The sequence below is a fragment of the Schistocerca gregaria genome, chromosome 3 (assembly GCF_023897955.1).
Source record: "Schistocerca gregaria isolate iqSchGreg1 chromosome 3, iqSchGreg1.2, whole genome shotgun sequence".
Lineage (NCBI taxonomy): Eukaryota > Metazoa > Arthropoda > Insecta > Orthoptera > Acrididae > Schistocerca > Schistocerca gregaria.
The window spans coordinates 20,493,786-20,511,610 of NC_064922.1; the positions used below are offsets into that span (position 1 = coordinate 20,493,786).

Consider the following 17,825-nt stretch of genomic DNA (forward strand, 5'->3'; position numbering starts at 1 on the left):
CAACCAACCATCGTGTCCGTGCACATCAGAGTCGCAAAGAATGGAGAATAGCCAGGCTTGGTCGTGTGTGTAGCTGTAGCTCAGTTGGCAGATCGTTCGCTTAGCGTGTGCACGGTCTCGGGTTCAAGCCCCGGCTCCTCCCTGTTTTGTGGTCAGTGCATGGTAAGTGTTGGTCGCGGCGAACATAAACGCACGCAAGAAGTTGCAAAACCAGCGTCACAGACTGATATGATGTATACTGTCATAAGGAGAGCAAGATGTAAGTGTGGGGACCGGCTGTTATCGTGGTGTCATCGAGTGCAGATCTGTCTTAGGTATCACGGCTTAACGTCATTGAAGTCTAGAGGTGGACAACACGTTCGTCTTACTCAGAGCGGTGTCTGAACTCTATTTTCGACGTTATGCGTGCCACTTTCATTGTGGCCAACTACGATTCGATACAGAATGCACGAAACCTGAAAGACACCCTCACTGATACATAGAGAGTAGTGTTTGTCTGCGGAATAATGGGAGTGCAAGGGTCTGTGACGTTGCTATGACTGTATGTAGCACTACTAGTTACCGGGGGGGTGGGCGTAGCTCAGATGGTAGAGCGCTCGCTTAGCGTGCGAGAGGTACTGGGATCGATACCCAGCGCCTCCAGAATTTTTAACACACCTACATGCGCACCTTGCCATGCAATTGGAATAATTCCCAACCGGCAGAGGTGTGTAGGCAGATACAAGCGAACGACTAGCATCCACAATTGCGCCGATTCACGTAAATCCCACTGCACGTTCCCATTCTTTGCGTGCAGTCGGCTGCTACTGGTGTTGCTGGTTGTGACTGCTGATAACAGATGCCGTAGCAATCAATTCATGGAGTGAGTTGTATGTTTTGCGATAGTCTGTCTCTGACAAGGAAGCACAGGTGATACAGGTGCGAACACAGGAAGCTTGCAGCCCCTCGCTACCTGCAGACACAGAGCAGCCACACTAGAAGAGCGGCCTAAGCCGTAGGCGAAATGTGCTCATTCGCTTTTGCGCGACGTCGAACTATAAATAGGGCTGTCACTAGCGTGAGCGTTGCGTGAGCGTCGTGTAAAGTCGGAAAAGTCATCTGCATGGGTGACTGCCAAGTTTGGGGAGCGTTTCGTAGTACGGTCAGTGCAAAGGGGACGCGGAAACTTATTGTGTCCCAGTGTTTTGCAGTTGGACGACAAGAGTTTTACGCAGTAGCAAAGAGCGAGGCACTGAGTTGGCATGAACAGTGGAGAGCACAATGGGGCTCGAGATGTGCTTGTTACCTCAGGTGCTGTATGATTGTCGACAAGGAGTGAAATGGACCAATTTGTGACCGCCCTTTCAATTTAAGACGTTCAAAACAGACGGAATTTGCATTCGTAATACCAGAGCATCGAAACTACTTGGAACTCTTGTGTATATGAACGTGTCCGCGCCTTTGTATTCTGGTACCTTCGCCGCTACAAACCAACCAACCATCGTGTCCGTGCACATCAGAGTCGCAAAGAATGGAGAATAGCCAGGCTTGGTCGTGTGTGTAGCTGTAGCTCAGTTGGCAGATCGTTCGCTTAGCGTGTGAACGGTCTCGGGTTCAAGCCCCGGCTCCTCCCTGTTTTGTGGTCAGTGCATGGTAAGTGTTGGTCGCGGCGAACATAAACGCACGCAAGAAGTTCCAAAACCAGCGTCACAGACTGATATGATGTATACTGTCATAAGGAGAGCAAGATGTAAGTGTGGGGACCGGCTGTTATCGTGGTGTCATCGAGTGCAGATCTGTCTTAGGTATCACGGCTTAACGTCATTGAAGTCTAGAGGTGGACAACACGTTCGTCTTACTCAGAGCGGTGTCTGAACTCTATTTTCGACGTTATGCGTGCCACTTTCATTGTGGCCAACTACGATTCGATACAGAATGCACGAAACCTGAAAGACACCCTCACTGATACATAGAGAGTAGTGTTTGTCTGCGGAATAATGGGAGTGCAAGGGTCTGTGACGTTGATATGACAGTATGTAGCACTACTAGTTACCGGGGGGGTGGGCGTAGCTCAGATGGTGGAGCGCTCGCTTAGCGTGCGAGAGGTACTGGGATCGATACCCAGCGCCTCCAGAATTTTTAACACACCTACATGCGCACCTTGCCATGCAAGTGGAATAATTCCCAACCGGCAGAGGTGTGTAGGCAGATACAAGCGAACGACTAGCATCCACAATTGCGCCGATTCACGTAAATCCCACTGCACGTTCCCATTCTTTGCGGGCAGTCGGCTGCTACTGGTGTTGCTGGTTGTGACTGCTGATAACAGATGCCGTAGCAATCAATTCATGGAGTGAGTTGTATGTTTTGCGATAGTCTGTCTCTAACAAGGAAGCACAGGTGATATAGGTGCGAACACAGGAAGCTTGCAGCCCCTCGCTACCTGCAGACACAGAGCAGCCACACTAGAAGAGCGGCCTAAGCCGTAGGCGAAATGTGCTCATTCGCTTTTGCGCGACGTCGAACTATAAATAGGGCTGTCACTAGCGTGAGCGTCGTGTAAAGTCGGAAAAGTCATCTGCATGGGTGACTGCCAAGTTTGGGGAGCGTTTCGTAGTACGGTCAGTGCAAAGGGGACGCGGAAACTTATTGTGTCCCAGTGTTTTGCAGTTGGACGACAAGAGTTTTACGCAGTAGCAAAGAGCGAGGCACTGAGTTGGCATGAACAGTGGAGAGCACAATGGGGCTCGAGATGTGCTTGTTACCTCAGGTGCTGTGTGATTGTCGACAAGGAGTGAAATGGACCAATTTGTGACCGCCCTTTCAATTTAAGACGTTCAAAACAGACGGAATTTGCATTCGTAATACCAGAGCATCGAAACTACTTGGAACTCTTGTGTATATGAACGTGTCCGCGCCTTTGTATTCTGGTACCTTCGCCGCTACAAACCAACCAACCATCGTGTCCGTGCACATCAGAGTCGCAAAGAATGGAGAATAGCCAGGCTTGGTCGTGTGTGTAGCTGTAGCTCAGTTGGCAGATCGTTCGCTTAGCGTGTGAACGGTCTCGGGTTCAAGCCCCGGCTCCTCCCTGTTTTGTGGTCAGTGCATGGTAAGTGTTGGTCGCGGCGAACATAAACGCACGCAAGAAGTTGCAAAACCAGCGTCACAGACTGATATGATGTATACTGTCATAAGGAGAGCAAGATGTAAGTGTGGGGACCGGCTGTTATCGTGGTGTCATCGAGTGCAGATCTGTCTTAGGTATCACGGCTTAACGTCATTGAAGTCTAGAGGTGGACAACACGTTCGTCTTACTCAGAGCGGTGTCTGAACTCTATTTTCGACGTTATGCGTGCCACTTTCATTGTGGCCAACTACGATTCGATACAGAATGCACGAAACCTGAAAGACTCCCTCACTGATACATAGAGAGTAGTGTTTGTCTGCGGAATAATGGGAGTGCAAGGGTCTGTGACGTTGCTATGACTGTATGTAGCACTACTAGTTACCGGGGGGGTGGGCGTAGCTCAGATGGTAGAGCGCTCGCTTAGCGTGCGAGAGGTACTGGGATCGATACCCAGCGCCTCCAGAATTTTTAACACACCTACATGCGCATCTTGCCATGCAAGTGGAATAATTCCCAACCGGCAGAGGTGTGTAGGCAGATACAAGCGAACGACTAGCATCCACAATTGCGCCGATTCACGTAAATCCCACTGCACGTTCCCATTCTTTGCGTGCAGTCGGCTGCTACTGGTGTTGCTGGTTGTGACTGCTGATAACAGATGCCGTAGCAATCAATTCATGGAGTGAGTTGTATGTTTTGCGATAGTCTGTCTCTGACAAGGAAGCACAGGTGATATAGGTGCGAACACAGGAAGCTTGCAGCCCTTCGCTACCTGCAGACACAGAGCAGCCACACTAGAAGAGCGGCCTAAGCCGTAGGCGAAATGTGCTCATTCGCTTTTGCGCGACGTCGAACTATAAATAGGGCTGTCACTAGCGTGAGCGTCGTGTAAAGTCGGAAAAGTCATCTGCATGGGTGACTGCCAAGTTTGGGGAGCGTTTCGTAGTACGGTCAGTGCAAAGGGGACGCGGAAACTTATTGTGTCCCAGTGTTTTGCAGTTGGACGACAAGAGTTTTACGCAGTAGCAAAGAGCGAGGCACTGAGTTGGCATGAACAGTGGAGAGCACAATGGGGCTCGAGATGTGCTTGTTACCTCAGGTGCTGTGTGATTGTCGACAAGGAGTGAAATGGACCAATTTGTGACCGCCCTTTCAATTTAAGACGCTCAAAACAGACGGAATTTGCATTCGTAATACCAGAGCATCGAAACTACTTGGAACTCTTGTGTATATGAACGTGTCCGCGCCTTTGTATTCTGGTACCTTCGCCGCTACAAACCAACCAACCATCGTGTCCGTGCACATCAGAGTCGCAAAGAATGGAGAATAGCCAGGCTTGGTCGTGTGTGTAGCTGTAGCTCAGTTGGCAGATCGTTCGCTTAGCGTGTGAACGGTCTCGGGTTCAAGCCCCGGCTCCTCCCTGTTTTGTGGTCAGTGCATGGTAAGTGTTGGTCGCGGCGAACATAAACGCACGCAAGAAGTTGCAAAACCAGCGTCACAGACTGATATGATGTATACTGTCATAAGGAGAGCAAGATGTAAGTGTGGGGACCGGCTGTTATCGTGGTGTCATCGAGTGCAGATCTGTCTTAGGTATCACGGCTTAACGTCATTGAAGTCTAGAGGTGGACAACACGTTCGTCTTACTCAGAGCGGTGTCTGAACTCTATTTTCGACGTTATGCGTGCCACTTTCATTGTGGCCAACTACGATTCGATACAGAATGCACGAAACCTGAAAGACACCCTGACTGATACATAGAGAGTAGTGTTTGTCTGCGGAATAATGGGAGTGCAAGGGTCTGTGACGTTGATATGACTGTATGTAGCACTACTAGTTACGGGGAGGGGGGGGGGGTGGTCGTAGCTCAGATGGTAGAGCGCTCGCTTAGCGTGCGAGAGATACTGGGATCGATACCCAGCGCCTCCAGAATTTTTAACACACCTACATGCGCACCTTGCCATGCAAGTGGAATAATTCCCAACTGGCAGAGGTGTGTAGGCAGATACAAGCGAACGACTAGCATCCACAATTGCGCCGATTCACGTAAATCCCACTGCACGTTCCCATTCTTTGCGTGCAGTCGGCTGCTACTGGTGTTGCTGGTTGTGACTGCTGATAACAGATGCCGTAGCAATCAATTCATGGAGTGAGTTGTATGTTTTGCGATAGTCTGTCTCTGACAAGGAAGCACAGGTGATATAGGTGCGAACACAGGAAGCTTGCAGCCCCTCGCTACCTGCAGACACAGAGCAGCCACACTAGAAGAGCGGCCTAAGCCGTAGGCGAAATGTGCTCATTCGCTTTTGCGCGACGTCGAACTATAAATAGAGCTGTCACTAGCGTGAGCGTCGTGTAAAGTCGGAAAAGTCATCTGCATGGGTGACTGCCTAGTTTGGGGAGCGTTTCGTAGTACGGTCAGTGCAAAGGGGACGCGGAAACTTATTGTGTCCCAGTGTTTTGCAGTTGGACGACAAGAGTTTTACGCAGTAGCAAAGAGCGAGGCACTGAGTTGGCATGAACAGTGGGGAGCACAATGGGGCTCGAGATGTGCTTGTTACCTCAGGTGCTGTGTGATTGTCGACAAGGAGTGAAATGGACCAATTTGTGACCGCCCTTTCAATTTAAGACGTTCAAAACAGACGGAATTTGCATTCGTAATACCAGAGCATCGAAACTACTTGGAACTCTTGTGTATATGAACGTGTCCGCGCCTTTGTATTCTGGTACCTTCGCCGCTACAAACCAACCAACCATCGTGTCCGTGCACATCAGAGTCGCAAAGAATGGAGAATAGCCAGGCTTGGTCGTGTGTGTAGCTGTAGCTCAGTTGGCAGATCGTTCGCTTAGCGTGTGAACGGTCTCGGGTTCAAGCCCCGGCTCCTCCTTGTTTTGTGGTCAGTGCATGGTAAGTGTTGGTCGCGGCGAACATAAACGCACGCAAGAAGTTGCAAAACCAGCGTCACAGACTGATATGATGTATACTGTCATAAGGAGAGCAAGATGTAAGTGTGGGGACCGGCTGTTATCGTGGTGTCATCGAGTGCAGATCTGTCTTAGGTATCACGGCTTAACGTCATTGAAGTCTAGAGGTGGACAACACGTTCGTCTTACTCAGAGCGGTGTCTGAACTCTATTTTCGACGTTATGCGTGCCACTTTCATTGTGGCCAACTACGATTCGATACAGAATGCACGAAACCTGAAAGACACCCTCACTGATACATAGAGAGTAGTGTTTGTCTGCGGAATAATGGGAGTGCAAGGGTCTGTGACGTTGCTATGACTGTATGTAGCACTACTAGTTACCGGGGGGGTGGGCGTAGCTCAGATGGTAGAGCGCTCGCTTAGCGTGCGAGAGGTACTGGGATCGATACCCAGCGCCTCCAGAATTTTTAACACACCTACATGCGCACCTTGCCATGCAAGTGGAATAATTCCCAACCGGCAGAGGTGTGTAGGCAGATACAAGCGAACGACTAGCATCCACAATTGCGCCGATTCACGTAAATCCCACTGCACGTTCCCATTCTTTGCGTGCAGTCGGCTGCTACTGGTGTTGCTGGTTGTGACTGCTGATAACAGATGCCGTAGCAATCAATTCATGGAGTGAGTTGTATGTTTTGCGATAGTCTGTCTCTGACAAGGAAGCACAGGTGATATAGGTGCGAACACAGGAAGCTTGCAGCCCCTCGCTACCTGCAGACACAGAGCAGCCACACTAGAAGAGCGGCCTAAGCCGTAGGCGAAATGTGCTCATTCGCTTTTGCGCGACGTCGAACTATAAATAGGGCTGTCACTAGCGTGAGCGTCGTGTAAAGTCGGAAAAGTCATCTGCATGGGTGACTGCCAAGTTTGGGGAGCGTTTCGTAGTACGGTCAGTGCAAAGGGGACGCGGAAACTTATTGTGTCCCAGTGTTTTGCAGTTGGACGACAAGAGTTTTACGCAGTAGCAAAGAGCGAGGCACTGAGTTGGCATGAACAGTGGAGAGCACAATGGGGCTCGAGATGTGCTTGTTACCTCAGGTGCTGTGTGATTGTCGACAAGGAGTGAAATGGACCAATTTGTGACCGCCCTTTCAATTTAAGACGTTCAAAACAGACGGAATTTGCATTCGTAATACCAGAGCATCGAAACTACTTGGAACTCTTGTGTATATGAACGTGTCCGCGCCTTTGTATTCTGGTACCTTCGCCGCTACAAACCAACCAACCATCGTGTCCGTGCACATCAGAGTCGCAAAGAATGGAGAATAGCCAGGCTTGGTCGTGTGTGTAGCTGTAGCTCAGTTGGCAGATCGTTCGCTTAGCGTGTGAACGGTCTCGGGTTCAAGCCCCGGCTCCTCCTTGTTTTGTGGTCAGTGCATGGTAAGTGTTGGTCGCGGCGAACATAAACGCACGCAAGAAGTTGCAAAACCAGCGTCACAGACTGATATGATGTATACTGTCATAAGGAGAGCAAGATGTAAGTGTGGGGACCGGCTGTTATCGTGGTGTCATCGAGTGCAGATCTGTCTTAGGTATCACGGCTTAACGTCATTGAAGTCTAGAGGTGGACAACACGTTCGTCTTACTCAGAGCGGTGTCTGAACTCTATTTTCGACGTTATGCGTGCCACTTTCATTGTGGCCAACTACGATTCGATACAGAATGCACGAAACCTGAAAGACACCCTCACTGATACATAGAGAGTAGTGTTTGTCTGCGGAATAATGGGAGTGCAAGGGTCTGTGACGTTGCTATGACTGTATGTAGCACTACTAGTTACCGGGGGGGTGGTCGTAGCTCAGATGGTAGAGCGCTCGCTTAGCGTGCGAGAGGTACTGGGATCGATACCCAGCGCCTCCAGAATTTTTAACACACCTACATGCGCACCTTGCCATGCAAGTGGAATAATTCCCAACCGGCAGAGGTGTGTAGGCAGATACAAGCGAACGACTAGCATCCACAATTGCGCCGATTCACGTAAATCCCACTGCACGTTCCCATTCTTTGCGTGCAGTCGGCTGCTACTGGTGTTGCTGGTTGTGACTGCTGATAACAGATGCCGTAGCAATCAATTCATGGAGTGAGTTGTATGTTTTGCGATAGTCTGTCTCTGACAAGGAAGCACAGGTGATATAGGTGCGAACACAGGAAGCTTGCAGCCCCTCGCTACCTGCAGACACAGAGCAGCCACACTAGAAGAGCGGCCTAAGCCGTAGGCGAAATGTGCTCATTCGCTTTTGCGCGACGTCGAACTATAAATAGGGCTGTCACTAGCGTGAGCGTCGTGTAAAGTCGGAAAAGTCATCTGCATGGGTGACTGCCAAGTTTGGGGAGCGTTTCGTAGTACGGTCAGTGCAAAGGGGACGCGGAAACTTATTGTGTCCCAGTGTTTTGCAGTTGGACGACAAGAGTTTTACGCAGTAGCAAAGAGCGAGGCACTGAGTTGGCATGAACAGTGGAGAGCACAATGGGGCTCGAGATGTGCTTGTTACCTCAGGTGCTGTGTGATTGTCGACAAGGAGTGAAATGGACCAATTTGTGACCGCCCTTTCAATTTAAGACGTTCAAAACAGACGGAATTTGCATTCGTAATACCAGAGCATCGAAACTACTTGGAACTCTTGTGTATATGAACGTGTCCGCGCCTTTGTATTCTGGTACCTTCGCCGCTACAAACCAACCAACCATCGTGTCCGTGCACATCAGAGTCGCAAAGAATGGAGAATAGCCAGGCTTGGTCGTGTGTGTAGCTGTAGCTCAGTTGGCAGATCGTTCGCTTAGCGTGTGAACGGTCTCGGGTTCAAGCCCCGGCTCCTCCATGTTTTGTGGTCAGTGCATGGTAAGTGTTGGTCGCGGCGAACATAAACGCACGCAAGAAGTTGCAAAACCAGCGTCACAGACTGATATGATGTATACTGTCATAAGGAGAGCAAGATGTAAGTGTGGGGACCGGCTGTTATCGTGGTGTCATCGAGTGCAGATCTGTCTTAGGTATCACGGCTTAACGTCATTGAAGTCGAGAGGTGGACAACACGTTCGTCTTACTCAGAGCGGTGTCTGAACTCTATTTTCGACGTTATGCGTGCCACTTTCATTGTGGCCAACTACGATTCGATACAGAATGCACGAAACCTGAAAGACTCCCTCACTGATACATAGAGAGTAGTGTTTGTCTGCGGAATAATGGGAGTGCAAGGGTCTGTGACGTTGCTATGACTGTATGTAGCACTACTAGTTACCGGGGGGGTGGGCGTAGCTCAGATGGTAGAGCGCTCGCTTAGCGTGCGAGAGGTACTGGGATCGATACCCAGCGCCTCCAGAATTTTTAACACACCTACATGCGCACCTTGCCATGCAAGTGGAATAATTCCCAACCGGCAGAGGTGTGTAGGCAGATACAAGCGAACGACTAGCATCCACAATTGCGCCGATTCACGTAAATCCCACTGCACGTTCCCATTCTTTGCGTGCAGTCGGCTGCTACTGGTGTTGCTGGTTGTGACTGCTGATAACAGATGCCGTAGCAATCAATTCATGGAGTGAGTTGTATGTTTTGCGATAGTCTGTCTCTGACAAGGAAGCACAGGTGATATAGGTGCGAACACAGGAAGCTTGCAGCCCCTCGCTACCTGCAGACACAGAGCAGCCACACTAGAAGAGCGGCCTAAGCCGTAGGCGAAATGTGCTCATTCGCTTTTGCGCGACGTCGAACTATAAATAGGGCTGTCACTAGCGTGAGCGTCGTGTAAAGTCGGAAAAGTCATCTGCATGGGTGACTGCCAAGTTTGGGGAGCGTTTCGTAGTACGGTCAGTGCAAAGGGGACGCGGAAACTTATTGTGTCCCAGTGTTTTGCAGTTGGACGACAAGAGTTTTACGCAGTAGCAAAGAGCGAGGCACTGAGTTGGCATGAACAGTGGAGAGCACAATGGGGCTCGAGATGTGCTTGTTACCTCAGGTGCTGTGTGATTGTCGACAAGGAGTGAAATGGACCAATTTGTGACCGCCCTTTCAATTTAAGACGTTCAAAACAGACGGAATTTGCATTCGTAATACCAGAGCATCGAAACTACTTGGAACTCTTGTGTATATGAACGTGTCCGCGCCTTTGTATTCTGGTACCTTCGCCGCTACAAACCAACCAACCATCGTGTCCGTGCACATCAGAGTCGCAAAGAATGGAGAATAGCCAGGCTTGGTCGTGTGTGTAGCTGTAGCTCAGTTGGCAGATCGTTCGCTTAGCGTGTGAACGGTCTCGGGTTCAAGCCCCGGCTCCTCCATGTTTTGTGGTCAGTGCATGGTAAGTGTTGGTCGCGGCGAACATAAACGCACGCAAGAAGTTGCAAAACCAGCGTCACAGACTGATATGATGTATACTGTCATAAGGAGAGCAAGATGTAAGTGTGGGGACCGGCTGTTATCGTGGTGTCATCGAGTGCAGATCTGTCTTAGGTATCACGGCTTAACGTCATTGAAGTCGAGAGGTGGACAACACGTTCGTCTTACTCAGAGCGGTGTCTGAACTCTATTTTCGACGTTATGCGTGCCACTTTCATTGTGGCCAACTACGATTCGATACAGAATGCACGAAACCTGAAAGACTCCCTCACTGATACATAGAGAGTAGTGTTTGTCTGCGGAATAATGGGAGTGCAAGGGTCTGTGACGTTGCTATGACTGTATGTAGCACTACTAGTTACCGGGGGGGTGGGCGTAGCTCAGATGGTAGAGCGCTCGCTTAGCGTGCGAGAGGTACTGGGATCGATACCCAGCGCCTCCAGAATTTTTAACACACCTACATGCGCACCTTGCCATGCAAGTGGAATAATTCCCAACCGGCAGAGGTGTGTAGGCAGATACAAGCGAACGACTAGCATCCACAATTGCGCCGATTCACGTAAATCCCACTGCACGTTCCCATTCTTTGCGTGCAGTCGGCTGCTACTGGTGTTGCTGGTTGTGACTGCTGATAACAGATGCCGTAGCAATCAATTCATGGAGTGAGTTGTATGTTTTGCGATAGTCTGTCTCTGACAAGGAAGCACAGGTGATATAGGTGCGAACACAGGAAGCTTGCAGCCCCTCGCTACCTGCAGACACAGAGCAGCCACACTAGAAGAGCGGCCTAAGCCGTAGGCGAAATGTGCTCATTCGCTTTTGCGCGACGTCGAACTATAAATAGGGCTGTCACTAGCGTGAGCGTTGCGTGAGCGTCGTGTAAAGTCGGAAAAGTCATCTGCATGGGTGACTGCCAAGTTTGGGGAGCGTTTCGTAGTACGGTCAGTGCAAAGGGGACGCGGAAACTTATTGTGTCCCAGTGTTTTGCAGTTGGACGACAAGAGTTTTACGCAGTAGCAAAGAGCGAGGCACTGAGTTGGCATGAACAGTGGAGAGCACAATGGGGCTCGAGATGTGCTTGTTACCTCAGGTGCTGTGTGATTGTCGACAAGGAGTGAAATGGACCAATTTGTGACCGCCCTTTCAATTTAAGACGCTCAAAACAGACGGAATTTGCATTCGTAATACCAGAGCATCGAAACTACTTGGAACTCTTGTGTATATGAACGTGTCCGCGCCTTTGTATTCTGGTACCTTCGCCGCTACAAACCAACCAACCATCGTGTCCGTGCACATCAGAGTCGCAAAGAATGGAGAATAGCCAGGCTTGGTCGTGTGTGTAGCTGTAGCTCAGTTGGCAGATCGTTCGCTTAGCGTGTGAACGGTCTCGGGTTCAAGCCCCGGCTCCTCCCTGTTTTGTGGTCAGTGCATGGTAAGTGTTGGTCGCGGCGAACATAAACGCACGCAAGAAGTTGCAAAACCAGCGTCACAGACTGATATGATGTATACTGTCATAAGGAGAGCAAGATGTAAGTGTGGGGACCGGCTGTTATCGTGGTGTCATCGAGTGCAGATCTGTCTTAGGTATCACGGCTTAACGTCATTGAAGTCTAGAGGTGGACAACACGTTCGTCTTACTCAGAGCGGTGTCTGAACTCTATTTTCGACGTTATGCGTGCCACTTTCATTGTGGCCAACTACGATTCGATACAGAATGCACGAAACCTGAAAGACACCCTCACTGATACATAGAGAGTAGTGTTTGTCTGCGGAATAATGGGAGTGCAAGGGTCTGTGACGTTGATATGACTGTATGTAGCACTACTAGTTACAGGGGGGGGGGGGGGGGGGGGGTGGTCGTAGCTCAGATGGTAGAGCGCTCGCTTAGCGTGCGTGAGGTACTGGGATCGATACCCAGCGCCTCCAGAATTTTTAACACACCTACATGCGCACCTTGCCATGCAAGTGGAATAATTCCCAACCGGCAGAGGTGTGTAGGCAGATACAAGCGAACGACTAGCATCCACAATTGCGCCGATTCACGTAAATCCCACTGCACGTTCCCATTCTTTGCGTGCAGTCGGCTGCTACTGGTGTTGCTGGTTGTGACTGCTGATAACAGATGCCGTAGCAATCAATTCATGGAGTGAGTTGTATGTTTTGCGATAGTCTGTCTCTGACAAGGAAGCACAGGTGATATAGGTGCGAACACAGGAAGCTTGCAGCCCCTCGCTACCTGCAGACACAGAGCAGCCACACTAGAAGAGCATCCTAAGCCGTAGGCGAAATGTGCTCATTCGCTTTTGCGCGACGTCGAACTATAAATAAGGCTGTCACTAGCGTGAGCGTCGTGTAAAGTCGGAAAAGTCATCTGCATGGGTGACTGCCAAGTTTGGGGAGCGTTTCGTAGTACGGTCAGTGCAAAGGGGACGCGGAAACTTATTGTGTCCCAGTGTTTTGCAGTTGGACGACAAGAGTTTTACGCAGTAGCAAAGAGCGAGGCACTGAGTTGGCATGAACAGTGGAGAGCACAATGGGGCTCGAGATGTGCTTGTTACCTCAGGTGCTGTGTGATTGTCGACAAGGAGTGAAATGGACCAATTTGTGACCGCCCTTTCAATTTAAGACGTTCAAAACAGACGGAATTTGCATTCGTAATACCAGAGCATCGAAACTACTTGGAACTCTTGTGTATATGAACGTGTCCGCGCCTTTGTATTCTGGTACCTTCGCCGCTACAAACCAACCAACCATCGTGTCCGTGCACATCAGAGTTGCAAAGAATGGAGAATAGCCAGGCTTGGTCGTGTGTGTAGCTGTAGCTCAGTTGGCAGATCGTTCGCTTAGCGTGTGAACGGTCTCGGGTTCAAGCCCCGGCTCCTCCCTGTTTTGTGGTCAGTGCATGGTAAGTGTTGGTCGCGGCGAACATAAACGCACGCAAGAAGTTGCAAAACCAGCGTCACAGACTGATATGATGTATACTGTCATAAGGAGAGCAAGATGTAAGTGTGGGGACCGGCTGTTATCGTGGTGTCATCGAGTGCAGATCTGTCTTAGGTATCACGGCTTAACGTCATTGAAGTCTAGAGGTGGACAACACGTTCGTCTTACTCAGAGCGGTGTCTGAACTCTATTTTCGACGTTATGCGTGCCACTTTCATTGTGGCCAACTACGATTCGATACAGAATGCACGAAACCTGAAAGACTCCCTCACTGATACATAGAGAGTAGTGTTTGTCTGCGGAATAATGGGAGTGCAAGGGTCTGTGACGTTGCTATGACTGTATGTAGCACTACTAGTTACCGGGGGGGTGGGCGTAGCTCAGATGGTAGAGCGCTCGCTTAGCGTGCGAGAGGTACTGGGATCGATACCCAGCGCCTCCAGAATTTTTAACACACCTACATGCGCACCTTGCCATGCAAGTGGAATAATTCCCAACCGGCAGAGGTGTGTAGGCAGATACAAGCGAACGACTAGCATCCACAATTGCGCCGATTCACGTAAATCCCACTGCACGTTCCCATTCTTTGCGTGCAGTCGGCTGCTACTGGTGTTGCTGGTTGTGACTGCTGATAACAGATGCCGTAGCAATCAATTCATGGAGTGAGTTGTATGTTTTGCGATAGTCTGTCTCTGACAAGGAAGCACAGGTGATATAGGTGCGAACACAGGAAGCTTGCAGCCCCTCGCTACCTGCAGACACAGAGCAGCCACACTAGAAGAGCGGCCTAAGCCGTAGGCGAAATGTGCTCATTCGCTTTTGCGCGACGTCAAACTATAAATAGGGCTGTCACTAGCGTGAGCGTCGTGTAAAGTCGGAAAAGTCATCTGCATGGGTGACTGCCAAGTTTGGGGAGCGTTTCGTAGTACGGTCAGTGCAAAGGGGACGCGGAAACTTATTGTGTCCCAGTGTTTTGCAGTTGGACGACAAGAGTTTTACGCAGTAGCAAAGAGCGAGGCACTGAGTTGGCATGAACAGTGGAGAGCACAATGGGGCTCGAGATGTGCTTGTTACCTCAGGTGCTGTGTGATTGTGGACAAGGAGTGAAATGGACCAATTTGTGACCGCCCTTTCAATTTAAGACGCTCAAAACAGACGGAATTTGCATTCGTAATACCAGAGCATCGAAACTACTTGGAACTCTTGTGTATATGAACGTGTCCGCGCCTTTGTATTCTGGTACCTTCGCCGCTACAAACCAACCAACCATCGTGTCCGTGCACATCAGAGTCGCAAAGAATGGAGAATAGCCAGGCTTGGTCGTGTGTGTAGCTGTAGCTCAGTTGGCAGATCGTTCGCTTGGCGTGTGAACGGTCTCGGGTTCAAGCCCCGGCTCCTCCCTGTTTTGTGGTCAGTGCATGGTAAGTGTTGGTCGCGGCGAACATAAACGCACGCAAGAAGTTGCAAAACCAGCGTCACAGACTGATATGATGTATACTGTCATAAGGAGAGCAAGATGTAAGTGTGGGGACCGGCTGTTATCGTGGTGTCATCGAGTGCAGATCTGTCTTAGGTATCACGGCTTAACGTCATTGAAGTCTAGAGGTGGACAACACGTTCGTCTTACTCAGAGCGGTGTCTGAACTCTATTTTCGACGTTATGCGTGCCACTTTCATTGTGGCCAACTACGATTCGATACAGAATGCACGAAACCTGAAAGACACCCTGACTGATACATAGAGAGTAGTGTTTGTCTGCGGAATAATGGGAGTGCAAGGGTCTGTGACGTTGATATGACTGTATGTAGCACTACTAGTTACCGGGGGGGGGGGGGGGGGGGGTCGTAGGTCAGATGGTAGAGCGCTCGCTTAGCGTGCGAGAGGTACTGGGATCGATACCCAGCGCCTCCAGAATTTTTAACACACCTACATGCGCACCTTGCCATGCAAGTGGAATAATTCCCAACCGGCAGAGGTGTGTAGGCAGATACAAGCGAACGACTAGCATCCACAATTGCGCCGATTCACGTAAATCCCACTGCACGTTCCCATTCTTTGCGTGCAGTCGGCTACTACTGGTGTTGCTGGTTGTGACTGCTGATAACAGATGCCGTAGCAATCAATTCATGGAGTGAGTTGTATGTTTTGCGATAGTCTGTCTCTGACAAGGAAGCACAGGTGATATAGGTGCGAACACAGGAAGCTTGCAGCCCCTCGCTACCTGCAGACACAGAGCAGCCACACTAGAAGAGCGGCCTAAGCCGTAGGCGAAATGTGCTCATTCGCTTTTGCGCGACGTCGAACTATAAATAAGGCTGTCACTAGCGTGAGCGTTGCGTGAGCGTCGTGTTAAGTCGGAAAAGTCATCTGCATGGGTGACTGCCAAGTTTGGGGAGCGTTTCGTAGTACGGTCAGTGCAAAGGGGACGCGGAAACTTATTGTGTCCCAGTGTTTTGCAGTTGGACGACAAGAGTTTTACGCAGTAGCAAAGAGCGAGGCTCTGAGTTGGCATGAACAATGGAGAGCACAATGGGGCTCGAGATGTGCTTGTTACCTCAGGTGCTGTGTGATTGTCGACAAGAAGTGAAATGGACCAATTTCGGACCGCCCTTTCAATTTAAGACGTTCAAAACAGACGGAATTTGCATTCGTAATACCAGAGCATCGAAACTACTTGGAACTCTTGTGTATATGAACGTGTCCGCGCCTTTGTATTCTGGTACCTTCGCCGCTACAAAACCAACCAACCATCGTGTCCGTGCACATCAGAGTCGCAAAGAATGGAGAATAGCCAGGCTTGGTCGTGTGTGTAGCTGTAGCTCAGTTATGTTTACTGTCATAAGGAGAGCAAGGTGTAAGTGTGGGGACCGGCTTTTATCGTGGTGTCATCGAGTGCAGATCTGTCTTAGGTATCACGGCTTAACGTCATTGAAGTCAAGAGGTGGACAACACGTTCGTCTTACTCAGAGCGGTGTCTGAACTCTATTTTCGACGTTATGCGTGTCACTTTCATTGTGGCCAACTACGACTCGATACAGAATGCACGAAACCTGAAAGACACCCTCACTGATACATAGAGAGTAGTGTTTGTCTGCGGAATAATGGGAGTGCAAGGGTCTGTGACGTCGATATGACTGTATGTAGCACTACTAGTTACCGGGGGGGTGGGCGTAGCTCAAATGGTAGAGCGCTCGCTTAGCGTGCGAGAGGTACTGGGATCGATACCCAGCGCCTCCAGAATTTTTAACACACCTACATGCGCACCTTGCCATGCAAGTGGAATAATTCCCAACCGGCAGAGGTGTGTAGGCAGATACAAGCGAACGACTAGCATCCACAATTGCGCCGATTCACGTAAATCCCACTGCACGTTCCCATTCTTTGCGTGCAGTCGGCTGCTACTGGTGTTGCTGGTTGTGACTGCTGATAACAGATGCCGTAGCAATCAATTCATGGAGTGAGTTGTATGTTTTGCGATAGTCTGTCTCTGACAAGGAAGCACAGGTGATATAGGTGCGAACACAGGAAGCTTGCAGCCCCTCGCTACCTGCAGACACAGAGCAGCCACACTAGAAGAGCGGCCTAAGCCGTAGGCGAAATGTGCTCATTCGCTTTTGCGCGACGTCGAACTATAAATAAGGCTGTCACTAGCGTGAGCGTCGTGTAAAGTCGGAAAAGTCATCTGCATGGGTGACTGCCAAGTTTGGGGAGCGTTTCGTAGTACGGTCAGTGCAAAGGGGACGCGGAAACTTATTGTGTCCCAGTGTTTTGCAGTTGGACGACAAGAGTTTTACGCAGTAGCAAAGAGCGAGGCACTGAGTTGGCATGAACAATGGAGAGCACAATGGGGCTCGAGATGTGCTTGTTACCTCAGGTGCTGTGTGATTGTCGACAAGGAGTGAAATGGACCAATTTGTGACCGCCCTTTCAATTTAAGACGTTCAAAACAGACGGAATTTGCATTCGTAATACCAGAGCATCGAAACTACTTGGAACTCTTGTGTATATGAACGTGTCCGCGCCTTTGTATTCTGGTACCTTCGCCGCTACAAACCAACCAACCATCGTGTCCGTGCACATCAGAGTCGCAAAGAATGGAGAATAGCCAGGCTTGGTCGTGTGTGTAGCTGTAGCTCAGTTGGCAGATCGTTCGCTTAGCGTGTGAACGGTCTCTGGTTCAAGCCCCGGCTCCTCCCTGTTTTGTGGTCAGTGCATGGTAAGTGTTGGTCGCGGCGAACATAAACTCACGCAAGAAGTTGCAAAACCAGCGTCACAGACTGATATGATGTATACTGTCATAAGGAGAGCAAGATGTAATTGTGGGGACCGGCTGTTATCGTGGTGTCATCGAGTGCAGATCTGTCTTAGGTATCACGGCTTAACGTCATTGAAGTCTAGAGGTGGACAACACGTTCGTCTTACTCAGAGCGGTGTCTGACCTCTATTTTCG

General features: G+C 50.0%; 8 non-coding genes across 8 annotated transcripts; all 8 read left to right on the top strand.

Annotated features, from left to right (window-relative positions):
* Positions 1-568: 568 nt before the first annotated feature.
* Trnaa-agc (transfer RNA alanine (anticodon AGC)) lies at positions 569-642 on the top strand. The gene has a single exon. It is a non-coding gene; the product is annotated as a tRNA-Ala (tRNA).
* A 2,855-nt stretch (positions 643-3,497) lies between these two features.
* On the top strand, positions 3,498-3,571 carry Trnaa-agc (transfer RNA alanine (anticodon AGC)). Its single transcript has one exon. It is a non-coding gene; the product is annotated as a tRNA-Ala (tRNA).
* A 2,852-nt stretch (positions 3,572-6,423) lies between these two features.
* On the top strand, positions 6,424-6,497 carry Trnaa-agc (transfer RNA alanine (anticodon AGC)). The gene has a single exon. It is a non-coding gene; the product is annotated as a tRNA-Ala (tRNA).
* A 1,385-nt stretch (positions 6,498-7,882) lies between these two features.
* On the top strand, positions 7,883-7,956 carry Trnaa-agc (transfer RNA alanine (anticodon AGC)). Its single transcript has one exon. It is a non-coding gene; the product is annotated as a tRNA-Ala (tRNA).
* Positions 7,957-9,341: 1,385 nt separating this feature from the next.
* Trnaa-agc (transfer RNA alanine (anticodon AGC)) lies at positions 9,342-9,415 on the top strand. Its single transcript has one exon. It is a non-coding gene; the product is annotated as a tRNA-Ala (tRNA).
* A 1,385-nt stretch (positions 9,416-10,800) lies between these two features.
* Positions 10,801-10,874, top strand: Trnaa-agc (transfer RNA alanine (anticodon AGC)). Its single transcript has one exon. It is a non-coding gene; the product is annotated as a tRNA-Ala (tRNA).
* A 2,869-nt stretch (positions 10,875-13,743) lies between these two features.
* Positions 13,744-13,817, top strand: Trnaa-agc (transfer RNA alanine (anticodon AGC)). Its single transcript has one exon. It is a non-coding gene; the product is annotated as a tRNA-Ala (tRNA).
* Positions 13,818-16,538: 2,721 nt separating this feature from the next.
* Positions 16,539-16,612, top strand: Trnaa-agc (transfer RNA alanine (anticodon AGC)). Its single transcript has one exon. It is a non-coding gene; the product is annotated as a tRNA-Ala (tRNA).
* Positions 16,613-17,825: the final 1,213 nt, after the last annotated feature.